General features: G+C 37.9%; 1 long non-coding RNA gene across 1 annotated transcript in view; it reads right to left on the reverse strand.

Moving 5' to 3' along the window:
* Positions 1 to 4,199: 4,199 nt before the first annotated feature.
* LOC144976362 (uncharacterized) overlaps positions 4,200 to 14,675 on the reverse strand; it is an 11,624-nt gene continuing 1,148 nt past the window's right edge. The window contains exons 2-3 of the long non-coding RNA XR_013646097.1: positions 8,040 to 8,093; positions 4,200 to 6,804 (exon numbers count right to left, since the gene is read on the reverse strand). This is a non-coding gene — a long non-coding RNA (uncharacterized LOC144976362). The remainder of the gene's footprint in view (positions 6,805 to 8,039; positions 8,094 to 14,675) is intronic.

Raw genomic sequence — 14,675 nt, forward strand, 5'->3', positions numbered from 1 at the left:
CAACCAAAGTATCCCAGAGCACAACAAACACACGTCTTGCCTGTCAGGCGTGTTACAATGTCCCTATAATTTCATTACATTACAAACCATAATTTATTCTCTTCAAAGTAGTGTTTCAATCTATCCAAGTCTCATAGTGTAGACTGTACTCGTATTATATTCAAATTATAAGCAACGAGCTCATTCTGGCATATACTTGTTTGTTGTATTGACTCATATTAAACACGTTTTTAATATTTATTTTTTTTTGCAAGTGATTTGTATCTCAATGCATTGATTGTTACCTTCATAAAACATAATGCTTTCTGACTGTTCTGTTATGTAATATATATATATATATATATATATATATATATATATATATATATATATATATATATATATATATATATATATATATATATATATATTTATATATATATATATATATATATATATATATATATATATATATATATATATATATATTACTACGTATTTAATTGAGAGTGCCATTCTCTTGGATCGAATATAAAACTGGGTGGGTTCCTTTGATCTCCCACAGTGGGCAGGAGATCACTTGCTGTGTATTCTATCCCCCTGTGTCTGTTTTCCAAGTTGCTTTCTGTGTTGGGAGAGCTTGGTTTTGTCCTGGCCTTTGCTGAAATACTCAGTGGAATGGGAAATAGCTGGGTGGGGCTCCTCAAACTTAGTGCATTGATGGAATCTTCATCTGATCCTTATTTTTTCCCAGTTCCCCTTTCTGTCAGGTTTTCTTGGGTACTTTACTTTTAATTCTAGAATTTTTTTACTATCCCATCTTCTTCCTTTTTACTGGCGCTGATATGACCTGAATGTGTTGCTAGCCTTGTAAAACCTTTAAAAACAAAAACAAAACAAACTGTTGAACTGTGTCTTACTGTTTTCTTTGGTGTCTAATAATAGCTTCTCCTATAGTGGGCAGGGAGGGGGGGGGGGGGGGTTTACACACTGTGTCTTCTATCCCCTTATAACTGTTTTCCAACATGCTTTCTGTCTTTGTCTTGGAATGAGATTACAGTAATGAGTGTACTTGGTTTTGTCCTGGCCCTGGCCGGTGTTCTAGCTGGGAGGGAAACAGTCAAATGCATAGTTATTGTTTTGGGAGATGATATTTTTTTCCTTTTAAATCATCTCTCTGTTATGTATTATTGTATTTGTTATTTTGAATGTATAATGTAAGCATTTGAGTGTATTCCTCTTTGTTGGATTTTGTGCTTGTGTCCGGATGAGACTTATAGATGATCTCAAACTAAGTACATTGGTGGTATTCTCTTGGAATCTACATCTGATCCCTATTTGTTCCCAGTTCCCCTATGTCTTACTTTATCTTGGGTGCTTTAATTGTAATTCTAAAACTTTTTACTATCCCATTTTCTTCCTTTTTACTGGCGCTGATATAACCTAAATGTGTTGCAAGCGCCATAAGCGGGTGGTTGGATGGGAGCATCACCCTTGAATCATATACCTATGATGTTAGCATGGGTGTACGATCCGATAGTGATGTCGTTTCTTCTTCTCTTTACTAGCCTATCCTGCTTCTTTGGTTTGTGATTGTATTTTTGACAGGGGATATTTTTTTTCTGTAAATCTTCTGCCTGTTTGTTCTTGGTTATTTATAATTTAGCTTATGATATCTTTAGGTTATGATTTTGATTTACATTTGTACTATTTTTGTTAGATTGCTTGTTTTTTTGTTTCAGCGGTCTCTCATATAACCTCAATTGTGTTGGAAGAGACCTAAAGCAACAAACAATCAAAAAACAAGCGCCATAAAACCCTTAAAAACAAACACATTGGTTTGCAAGCCTGATATTATAATGTTATCATCTTTATGAACACATGAGCATAATCTTTGAATACCGTGTCTCTCTCTCTCTCTGTCTCTCATTTTTGGAATACTTTTCCCCCATTTATTATTGTTTTCTTTCATCTTTTTTTAGTTCTTGTTATTTAACCATATGCTGTAAAATATTATTATAGCATAAACATATATTATTTATAATATATAAGCAGATGAATTTTTTATATAATACTGTGTGAACATTTGATTGTATTCCTCTTAGTAAGATCCTATGCTTGTGTCTGGATGGGATTTTAGGTGCTAGCTAAGGACATTGAAAGTGTTTTCTTGGAATCTGCATGTTCCCATTGGATCTCTGGGCGGGGTTCCTGGCCTCCCATAGTGGGCAGGGAGGTACTAACTGTGTCTTCTATCGCCCTATATCTGTTTTCCAACATGCTTCCTGTCTTTGTCTTGGAATGTGATCACCACAGAAGAATAAGATAATGTGATAGTCTGTAGTGTTTCATTCATCCTGTTTTGTTGATAAAGGGGAAACCTGAAACATCCACATATTTCTATTTTCCTTTATTAAATTGAAGCTTACATTCAATTTCACATGGTTATTTATTTGATTCATTAACAGTCTCTTTGATAGATCACCTTACACTTTGCAGCTTGACATCAATGGTGAGGACTTTTCTTTTCTTGATCGGGGTAGACACAGACACCTTTCTTCTAGGTGGAGTTCCTGACCTCCCATAGTGGGCAGGGAGGTACTCACTGTGTCTTCTATCCCCCTATATCTGATTTCCAACATGCTTTCTGTCTTTGTCCGGAATGAGATTACTTGGTTTTGTCCTGGCCGGATGCCCTTGCCGAGAGCGAAATAGTCAAGTCAAATGTATAATTAGTTTTGTGAGATGATATTTTTTTCCTTGTAAATTATCTGTTATGCGCTGTATAATGTTTTTTTTACATATTATATATGGTTTATAAACATTCGAGTGTATTCCTGTGCTTGTGTCTGGATGAGACTTTTATTTGATCTCAAACTAAGTACATGATACTATTGATAGTGTGCTCTTGGAATCGACTTCTGTTTCCTATTTGAACCAATTCCCTTTGTGTTACTTTTTCTTGGGTGCTTTAATTGTACTTCTAGAACTTTTTACTATCCCATTTTCTTCCTTTTTACTGGCGCTGATATGACCTGAATGTGTTGCATGCGCCATAAAACCCTTTAAAACAAACAAACAAACAGACAGCTTATTCTTGATTCGTTCTTGTTGTCCACGGGATTGTCATTAATGGCACTGTAGAAAGCACTTTTTTTAATGTACCTAATAAATAGCTGGTAAACACGTTCTCATTGGTCGGTAACAAAGCGATGTTGTTGGCTATAAGAGGCAAACGTCTAGGGAAACTGTTGATTATTGCCAATGTTGCTAATGCGATTTTTTATCATACTAAAATGTATGTATTTAACCATTAACCAAATACAGAGGGAGTACACCAACTTCATTCCAACAACATTGAATCAAGATCTCAAAGAATATCAAATACATTTAGAAACAACCGAAGAATTGATTTCAACAACAACAAAGAAACATCCAATTGCCTCAGCCCCTTAACACACATGACGACATTCAAAAGCTAAGAACACTTGCACTGGAAAGAGATTAATGGAAACATATGACTAACTGGATACTGGAAACAGAGTGACACACTTGAAGTAACACACACATTCATGGCAAGCGTCCTTAGAGACAGCGCAGCCATATTAATTCATTATAATTAACGGTAATGCTATGCTTCTCCAGTTCTATTGGTATGACACTCGCTTTCAGATTGAAAGGTCCTGGGTTCGAGCCTTGCTCGCCGCATAGTTGTTCCTTGGAGAAGGCTCTTTACTCACATTCTCTCACCACACTCAGGTGTAAAATGAGTACCTGGCCATTAACAGCGTTTTCTCTATCAGAAAAAATTGTAACATCGCCTAACAGGCGTCATGTCGCATCCTTCATGTTAAATATTGCTGTTGACCAGGGACCCCTTGTAAAGCACTTGAGCACATTTAGTGGTTAGTGCGCTATATAAAAAGCTCAAAGCTCAGTAGCTCAATAAAGAATGACATTTTTTTTTTTGAAGAATGTATTTTCTCAATTAATAATGAAAAAAGCTCATTTCCCTTAGCGTAAGACAGTCATTTGATTAAATGCTTCTTAATGAAAGGCCTAGGAAAAATTTAGCAGCTTCATTACAGAACAATGACATAAAGCAATGCGAAAGGGTATACAATAAGACACAGCAAGATCTGACCTCCCTGACCCACAATGAAAGGTCAAGGGCATTCATCCATGGAAGGATTTACAATATCAAATTCAATCCAACGTAATTTATTTTTTTTTCTCTCGCTTTATTTAACTTTTTTCAAAAATATTATCATATATTTCAAGATAATAAACTGTACAAAACACATAATCAACAATTGAACACTTATTGTTTTTTTTTTTGGTTTGCCTTCAATATCAAGTAAGCCGCTTACTGCATGTCAAATTAAATAAATATTCCACAATGAAATATCAATCATCGATGAATGGAAACAAGAAATCTGTACATAATAAAAACCTGACTTAATTACCACTTACTACAGTGTTGAGATCATTTTTTTTTTTCTTCTACTTCGACTCTGTATCAGAAATAACTGGACGGGATGTGTACTGTGGTGGAATGAATGAAAAAACAATTCATGGACACAATATTTACAAATAGCTGATGAAATTAAAAGGGACATCGTACAAAATAACAGCCGTCTGGGATATCAAAATGAGTGGCGTAAATCTACACCATAAATGTGACCCATCATCTCAAGACGGTGATTTATTGTGTCAGGGTTGATTAAAAATTGATTTTCTGGTCAAACTTGGATTAAGTTGAAACGTTTTATTGAGGACAATAAATTTAAGTTCTTTGAGTGATAAAAACTAAAATCTATCACTCCATGATTTTAACATTATTACCATTTTCTGACAACTGGTTCAAGTACCGTTTTGAGATGATAGGTCACAGACCTGATATTATCCATTTTTTTTTTCTAAACTGTGGCCGACAATCTCAACCTGGTATGATTTTGGGGTGAACGGAATATCAAACTTTTACTATTAGATCTAAGTTATAAAATCTGATTTGAATTGAATGTAATGCCTTATGGAGAAGAATGAATGTAGATTCTCATATTACCGTAGTCTTAAATTCTTTAATTTCAACTGTTTTCACTTTTAAGTCAATTTTCGGAATTGAATTTACCTGATGATGGGTTATGATTCTAGTGCAACATAATAAAATGAATGGGTTTTGTTTTTCAAGTCTAAATTTCTCTCCTTATTCTACTGATTTTGATCCAGGTTGCAGACCTCACCATTTTCACCAAGACTGCAGCAAAAGCAACGCAAATCTAACTTCAATCATCATTTATGCTTTATTGTTTAATGCATCACGTTTTATGCCAAGTTTAAGTTAAAGTAAAATAAAAACCCCATGTGTAAAGGATGAGTCAAAAACAAACAAAAAAAACAAAAAAGAAAAACCTGGAAATCAAAAACACTGACTAGCTTATATGTTTTCCAAAATGAAGTGTTCAAGTATTCAGCAACCATTTTGAACTGGATCTTTTTATACAGCACAATTGAAGTGATATGTACAGGAAGCTTTTTATAATTATTATTTGGTATAGCACCAGAATCCACAAATAGTGCTCAGAGGTGCTTTACAATAGTTTTTTTTTTTGGTATCACACATGTTCATTCATTCGACTACAAAATCACTACGACAGTCACACACATAAATAATGGATCTGTTACTATAAGGATAAGTTTACAATTTCATCATTGGGACGATTTTACACACAATTGGAACACTTGAAGATCTGTCAATAGATTTCCTTATTTGTGTCAATCCCAGCCCTTTGCATTACCTCTGTAGCAGTATAACCAATCCAGAACTGAAAAACTTCTATATTGGGGAAGCCTGAAGGGAATATCGGACAAATACCATGCCCGAGGGAGGTGGGGGTAATCAAAGACCCAACGGAATTTATGCCAGGCTTCAGGAATGTCAATCAAAAACAGTGGGTCTCCTCGAACCGACGACTGAAGGCCACGGGATGACTGCTGCAAACATGCATCGATGGGGTCTGAGGGAGTCAGCCGACTGGGGACTGTCCCCATTGTCGGGGAATGCCAGAGACAGCGGACCACATAATCTTACATGGCCTTGTGACAAGATCGACGGGAGGTTTCGAGGCTGTCCGCAACTGCGGTGACGAATTTAAAGACTCGCTGGAGACTTGCAGTGTGGAGATGTAGTCATAGGCTACTACTACTAGTATAACCAATTAGGAAGCTGATATTGAAAATTAACACACTTTAATTAGTTGGGTTTTTTTGGCAAATAAATAATATGAAAGAAAGAACTCATGTCAATCATTGACTGTCTGTTGAGCCATAAAATAACATCCTAATTTCATCAGTCCTTAGGCTTTAAAAATTTTACACAATTCAATAATTAATGTTACTATAAAATGTATTCACACATATTCTTAAAATGATCTTTGTATATTATCTTGTTGAGTCATCAAATCTTCATCAGAAGATTACTGCTACAATGTTTTAAACAATAAACACTAATTTTAAAAAGAATGCAATAATCTATTTCTAGTTTCAGCAGCTTCTGGATGCATCAAAAACCTTAAATATTTATTGGTATAGCTACAACTCATGACTACTTAAGAAAACAGACAGAGTCAAGTTATTATCTTTTTAACATGGCTAAAGGTAATTAAGCAAAGAATAAAACTAATCACTTGATCGCATCCATAATATCTAAAGATATAGGCTCCAATTTTTTTAAAATGATCTATCATGTTATTTTCTTCTATTGTCATCCTCAGAACCAAAGAATTTCTTGATTTTCTCCATGGGAATTGTTGGCAATCTGGGCACCTGGAGACACAGATAGAAATGGAATCACCTATAATAAATGGTTGATTTTCTAAAACGAAAAATACAGTCGACTCTACTTAATTGCACACCCTTGGGAGTTCGGATTAATGTCGATTAAGCGGAGTGTGCGATTAAACGGAGACGCTGAAAATAATATCTACACACCAGCTTTCATGCACAATTCAAGTAGGACCTTCCCTTTTGAGATTTCTACAGACTTGGGACCATCATGCACAAGATTGTTTCTTTTTCTTTTGTTTTTGGTTGTTTGTTTTTTCTTTTCTTTATCATGCTTTATCGCAACAAAATGTGACAATATTGTTTGTAAGAATAGTAATCGTGAAGCGTTGATTGCTTTCTATTCACGAATGACGGGTCATGGATAGCTCATACAGTAGGGTCACGATCTCCCCGTCCAGGCAGAGTTGTCGTACCAGTAAGGTCACGGGTTTGGGCCCCCATCGCAAACTTTTTATTCTCTGTTGCCTTCTCACTTCGTTTCTTGTCATTAACATATACATATATATATATATTGAATCAAGGTGGAATCGGCGTGGGAAAGAGGTAATAAAGAAGCATTCAACTTCCAGCTGTGCTTGTGTAATTCGGTCTTTTAACTCACTCAACCGTAACACCGACTATATCCGTAGTTTACCCAGGTTACTTTTACCCCATGCCTATTTATTACATTTTTCTGAGACAAATTATAGGCATAGTATCAAAGTTAATGTTGTTAGTTTTTGTATCTTAATGATAGTTGAATAAAGCTATCTATGTACATGCTCATTTTTAATACATCCCCCCCCCCCCCCCCCCCGATTTTGAAAAGTACAAAAAATCTCTAGGATTGAGTGAGTTAATTCTAGCAGACTATTGCTACTTGGTGGCAAACTAAAGTCTTATCTGAAGGCTGGTAAACAATTGTTCTACCCTTTCAATTTTGACACTCAGATTGGTATCAATAGGTCCCTGGGAGTCCCAATAGTAGAAGGCTCTTCACTCATATCCTCTCTCTGCTCTCAGCCGTTGTTTCTGAGAGGGGGGGGGAAACTAGTAGCGCCTTCCAGAACACTTATCATGTCTCCTCCTCAATGGTAAGCATCGTTATTGGCTTGAGAAAACTTGTAAAGCACTGTGAGCACAATAAGTAGATAAAGCGATTAGTTTTAAAAAACAAGCAGATTACTACTGATTTTACAACATTTGTTATTTTAAAAATTTCTACATTACTTTACCTGAAAATTTTGATCTATCACGATCCCAGCGTAAAGGCCTACCACAAGAGAAATCTGAAAAGAAAAAAGGCAGCAAAAACTCAAGTTAAGCCTTCCATCAACTCCCTATCCAGCACATCAATTTCAGCACTGAGATTTTTAACAATTTTTGGGGGGCTGGGGGGGTCTTGTACATATTGAAGCCCAAAGAGAAATTTAACGTTAACATGACCATGGATATTTATGTCAATAATGGGGCTAAAATGGGGTGATGGCAGTGTGGCTTGCAGATGTAGCCAATTTGACCAAACATTTTAAAAAATATAATACCATAGGGATAAAAATCTGACAGAGAAGTAAAATGTCCTGACTGTGGTAACAATATTCTAACATATTCTGACTCTGACCATCACAGTTTTCTCAGCCCCAATAATTATCACTGATACTGTAATATTTGGAAAGACTTTTTCATACATACGCTTAATTCTAAATTGAAGGAAAGTCTTTGTGATTTATTTTTTTTAATTGAGTGAAATTTTATACAGATTGCCAACTTATTTCCGGCACGGCGCTGATGGATGATGAAGATGAAGGCACAAACATGATGATGATAATGCTCAGAGTGAGCAAAGCTGGAATTACAAAGCTCAGATAGTTGACCATTGTCAATGTTCATCACATTTTATCCATGGCCATGTCTATAGGTGATGGTATGGAACGGCTCCCGTAAACAGAGCATTGAAGCTGAAAAGTTGAAGTTGGCACTTTGATAAATCTGGTCCAGTGGCCGCCAATAGGCTCACTGTAAGGTTAAACTCGTTTTTGGTACTTTATTTTTGGCCCTTTATTGTTTTTGGTTACCATGGCGTTATTTGTGAATCTGTGTGGCTAATTTTGATAACATTTTAAAGGGCATAAAACAAGCTTTTTAATGGTGTAATTTCATTCTTAATTCCTGATTGTATTTCTCAGAAAGCTAATGAAGTAAAAATTTATCAAGTTTTGAATTATATGAAATTTTAAAATTATGGATACATTTTAATTATACTTAATACATCGATAGACAATTAATTGAAGAATGTCTCTGCCAAATTTCATCAAAATTGATAACTCGCTCACTATTTCATTTTAGTCACCGTCAACCACACTTTTAAGGACAAAAACCTCATTTTTTAAATTTTCCATTTTCATTTAACCCTAATTTTTTTTTCATACTCACCATACATGAAAATGATTTATATGAAAATAAAGCTTATTTTCTCACCTTTAAAACGGTACCCAACACTTGCCATTTAATTTTCAATTGAAACAAAATTTCTGAAACAATAAGTGGGCCGAGGGCCATGTTCACTGCAAAACCAAACTATCCTGATCGCTGTGAGATGCTGGTTTTGAGGCAGCAGCTTCTAGTGGTGCTCACACTACTATGTTATGACGATCGACCCAATCTACAAATTCCTTACCATACTTGTGCACCATCGCAAACCTGCCTGGAAGCTTCGTCACAATACACCATTCAACTAGGTGCTCTACTGTTCCAGGCTCATTACAACGGGTACTTGTTAGACAGGTGGCAAGTCCCCACAGATGTAGTTAGCGTGCATTTAAGCAGTTTCTTGACTGAAGCTGATTGGCCGCCACCCAATGGTGAAAAAATCTGGCAATTTCTCCCCCAGTTTCGAGGAGACAATGTCCCCACCTCCTCAAGGGATTGAATTTGTCCAAACCGACTTCCATCAGGTAGATACAGCTCTGTCTGAAGTCAGGGAAGCTACGTTCAAGGTTGCCGGGACTTATTTCAGCTCGAAACAGGGACAACGTCCATTATGTACTTGACAGGGGTATTCCCATTCCCTCTCTCTCCTTGATCTTATTAACTCACTTGAGACTGAGCTATTTTTAGCAACCAATTCCCCCCGGACTGACGATTTCGGGCAATTTTCAAATGCTCATGACACAAAAAGTATTTAACAGACTGATATCAAATTTGGCATGGATAATAAACAACCCTTGCAGTCTGTTTTCACGCAAACAGAATGTAAATATGTTAAATACTTTTTGTGCAGTGAACATTAGAAAATATGCCAATTTTCCTATTTTCGGAAAATTTTGAAAAAACATATATGAACACCAATAAATACAGAAAACCATTGATATGTTGAAGAAACTGTATTAATAGAAATATATAATGGGTATTTATACCTTATGTGTCCTGTGATGCTGCAACATAGTTCACTTTGGTATGAAATAATAAAAAACATGGTTCCATACACAGGGGGATTTCGCAAATTTTACACATAATATAAACCTCCTTGACGCGTGGCGTCTTACCAGGCTTACTGGCAGCAATATCCCTGCACACTTTGCATTCTCGCCGTGGCTTGGACTTAGAGGCTGTGGCAGGAAGGCTCACAAGATGGTGGAGCTGTTGATGATTTAGCCGAATAAGAGACTGTGGCTTTGTGCGAGTTGGAGTTTGGGGTGGTCTCTCAGCCATGAACTCATCAGTGAGTTGTTTCCCGAGACACTTAATAAAAATGGGAAGTGTAAGGGGTTTGAGACCTCTCTTTAGCTGTACTTTTTTGTGCAGAATATTGGCCTGAACAATGGTAAGAGTCAAAAAATGAAGAAAGACTTTCTTGGACCATTTGAGGGTCCGACGGGCAAGGGGCACGTACGACATCAGCTGGTCGCTTTGGTCGACACCGCACATGTTCTTGGTGTATGAAACGACAGACGTTGGTTTTAATTTTTCCCCTGGCGCATTTCTACTGGTTGTTGTAACGGTGGTGGTGGGGTCATGTGCTGAAGTCAGGATGATGACATCACGTTTGTCACTCCATTTCACAGCACACAGCCGATCCTTTCGGCGAAATGAAATGTCACCAGTTTTAAGTTTCTCAACAGCCAGATCCTTGGGCATGCCCACACGATTTGCTCTGACTGTGCCAGTGCAGGAGGTACTTCTGTTGACAAGGGCTTCATATAAAGCAGGGCATGTGTAGTAGTTGTCGGTGTACACATGATAGCCCTTGTCAAGAAGAGGATGGAGAAGGCGGAGAACGACGTCTGCTGGTTTATTGCTGACATCCTTCTGAGCAGCGTAGATCTCAAAGCGGAAGACGTATCCTGAGCCACTCTCGCACAGCTGGTAGAATTTTATGCCCCATGGATTGGGCTTGTCTTTTAGGTAGACTTTAACCCTCGAAGCGTCCAGGGCCGATTTAATCGGCCTCTCGGCCGCCGCCATAACGTTCGGGCCGATCTAATCGGCCCTAGTTTAAAGTGACTATACAACGACCGGCACTCTAGACACACATAAGACGCTGCAGGTACTCGTACACCGGACGTACTTTATGAAGTGGATCGTGTCCATCAACCCCGATAGGGATATAGGTATCGTTGTCATTCATATGGAACATCGACAGTATAGCCTTGAAACGATCCCGAGCCATTATCATTGCTGCGAATGGTGAGGTGATGAACACTTCCTGCGACCAGTAGTCATTGATGCACGACTTCCGCACTACTCCCATATGTATAAGAATTAGTATGAATCCCTTCATCTCCAGTAGAGTGACTGTCTTCCAATCTTTAAGAATGTTGCGACCTTCCTCGCTCAGGCGTTCACGATTGGCAGCCTTCATGTCTGCAGCATACTTATTCGTTTGCTGTTTCAGGTGCCGCAACAACCATGGTGAAATGAAGAGTTGAAAACATGATACAACCGAAGCATCACTGTAGTCAAATTTTAGGCCAGTTGCACCTGCAATATAAACAAAAACTAGTTAGTCGTCAAAATCAAAAAGACAGAATCATAGATACCCTGAAAAAAAAGAGGCAAATATATTCAGCTGTCAAAGCATACATGCAATGACAATAATAAACAAAATCGCATAAAATATAACCTGAAAGCACAACAGACAGTGTATAGGCTATATGCTTGGCCATCTAATTACTGCACATGATTACGTAGTAAATGTTTTTTCTTAAGTCACCAGTCTGATGGCTTATCATGCTCAATGAAGCTTGAGATTTGTCAAAGCATAGAATGCAATCACTAAGTCACAGATCCCACATATAAAAAAATACTTAAGCCTAAAGGTTGTAAACAAATGGTTGTCAGGAAACCCATCCAACGACTGTCTCCAGTCACCCGAACAATGGCTTATCATGATCATTGAAGCTTGAGTTTGTAAAAGAAAAGAAGTGCTTATCATTAAGTCTAAGCTACAGCTCCAACATGTAAAAATATACTAAATCCTAAAGGTTGTAAACAAATGGTTATCAGGAAATCCATCCAACGACTGTCCAGTCACCCACCTGCTGGCTTATCATGTTCATTGAAGCTGGAGTTTGTAAAAGAAAAGAAGTGCTAGTCACTAAGCCTAAGACCCCACATGTAAAAATATACTACAGCCTAAAGGTTGTAAACAAATGGTTGTCAGAAAATAAATCCAACGACTGTCTCCAGTCACTGAGTCACCCGACTGTTGACTTATTATGCTCACTGAAGCTTGAGTTTGTAAAAGCAAAGAAATACTAATCACTAAGCCACAGACCCCACATATAAAAATATACTAAATTCTATAGGCTTTTTTATATTATACTTGTACATACCTGTAAACAAAGGGTTGTCAGGGAACCCATCCAACGACTGACTCCAGTCCGCATTGTTGACAACTGGATCTTCAATAGGTGACACCGACTCGTCACCATCTTCGTCGTCACTGCCATCAGCATGGAATTCTTCTAAATAATCCACAGTTGCTCTATTCCTTTTGCTGCTAGGGCTACTTGTTCTGGGTCGCTTTCTCTTTCTACTTGAATTACTTGTTCTCGGTAACTGTTCACAACTTTCGTTCTCAGTCTCAGAACTTTCGTTTCCATCATCGGATGATAAAGGTAGAAATTCTGGATCGCGGTCAGAAATATATCCATCAAACTCATCATCCGATCCATTTCCAACAAAAACTTCAAATATATTTCTTTGATGATGCTCCATAGTGATGACTTCAGCTGGATTGAATGTCGAGTAAAGTTACAGTGTCAAAACAAAGAGACTAAGTTGGCAGGATAAGAATGGTAGTTTCACTTTCACTTTCGCTTCAGCTTTCACTTTCGCTTCCTCTACAATTGTTTTTATAAAATGAAGAGTACCAGTTTATTAAAAAACGAAAATCGGGCACAAGAAACAAAATAAGTTAATCTGTCGTTCAAGACGGTTCCCGCAATTGTCGCGTGATTTACATGATATTTATCGGTCGGTAAAGTCGGTCCCGCACGGGTTGCGTGATCCGTCTGCAGGAAATAAAAGGTAATCCCGCAACAGTTGCGTGACGCGTCGTAAGTGAGTTAAGCCAGTTCTTTGTAATCGTCTTCCACCGGACTTCGGGGAGCTGGATTGCTGCCATTATCGGGCTCCATTCTCAAGGCATTGTTGCCAGTGTTCTGGCCACTATGTTTATGGACTTAAGAAGTTTCACGTCTACCTTATCAACATTTTTGATTCTACGCCACACTGGAGCGCAATACTCCGCAGTGAAATAGCATAGTGCCAGGGATGACAACCTCAGGAGCGATTGATTCGCACCCCAAGATGATCCCGCCAGCTTCCTCAGAAGACTGTTGCATTTCTCTTCTATCCTCCGGGCAACTCCTTCGAGATGCACCCGACAGGTAAGGCTGCTGTCCAGCGTCACCCCCAGGTATTTTGGATTCGGCTCATATGGGAGAAGCTGGTCCGTGACGAGATCGTTCAGTTTACGGGTGTGCCAGCCACTGTATAGATGAGATGCAGTGCCCACGGAAGTGTTCATCTTCAGGTACCACTTGTTGAAGTAGGATTTGACTCTGGTGACGTCCTCACTGAGTACGCTCTTGAGACGGATCCACAGTTTACATTGAGTAATGAATGCTCAGTCGTCCGCGTATCCCAGCCTCAGGGAGGAAGTGTTCGACATGTTGCTAATGTAGACATTAAACAGCACTGGCGCCAAAACAGATCTCTGAGTGGGACCCCATTCTTCCTAAAAAAAAATTGAGCTTTATATAGGGCAATATCCACAAAATATGCTCAAAGCGCTTTACAAGGGGTCCCTGGTCAACAGCAACATTTAACGTGTAGGACAGGACATGATGCCTGTTATGCGATATTACAATTTTTCGGACAAAGACAACGCTGTTAACGGCCAGGTACTCATTTTACACCTGAGTATGGTGAGAGAATGTGGGTAAAGAGCCTTTTCCAAGGACTCAACTATGCGCCGAGGGCGAGGCTCGAACCCAGGACCTTCCGATCCGAAAGCGAGTGTCATACCACTAGACCAATTTTATGCAAAATGCCAAACTAGATGTGACAAATACCAAATATTCTGAAAAAATTGTCAGAGGTTATTTGTGTCCCAAAACAGTCAATATCAAGTGATATTTAACACAAGATGAAAGTAAATAGTGATAAATGTCAAATCCAGCTTTTTTTTTTTTTTTTTTTTTTAAAGCAAATGGATCATGAAATTTCTTTTGTCACTTTGAATTGAAAACGTAAAACTGGCAATTTGCCTTTTTACTTTCAACCAGGGACAAAGTTGTTATCATCAAATCTGTTCATAGTCCACCAACTATTACAATGTTCACTACCTACCTACCTGTTAACTT

This window comes from Berghia stephanieae, chromosome 7 (genome assembly GCF_034508935.2).
Source record: "Berghia stephanieae isolate SIO BIC M18660-M18661 chromosome 7, UCSD_Bste_1.3, whole genome shotgun sequence".
In the NCBI taxonomy this organism is placed as follows: domain Eukaryota; kingdom Metazoa; phylum Mollusca; class Gastropoda; order Nudibranchia; family Aeolidiidae; genus Berghia; species Berghia stephanieae.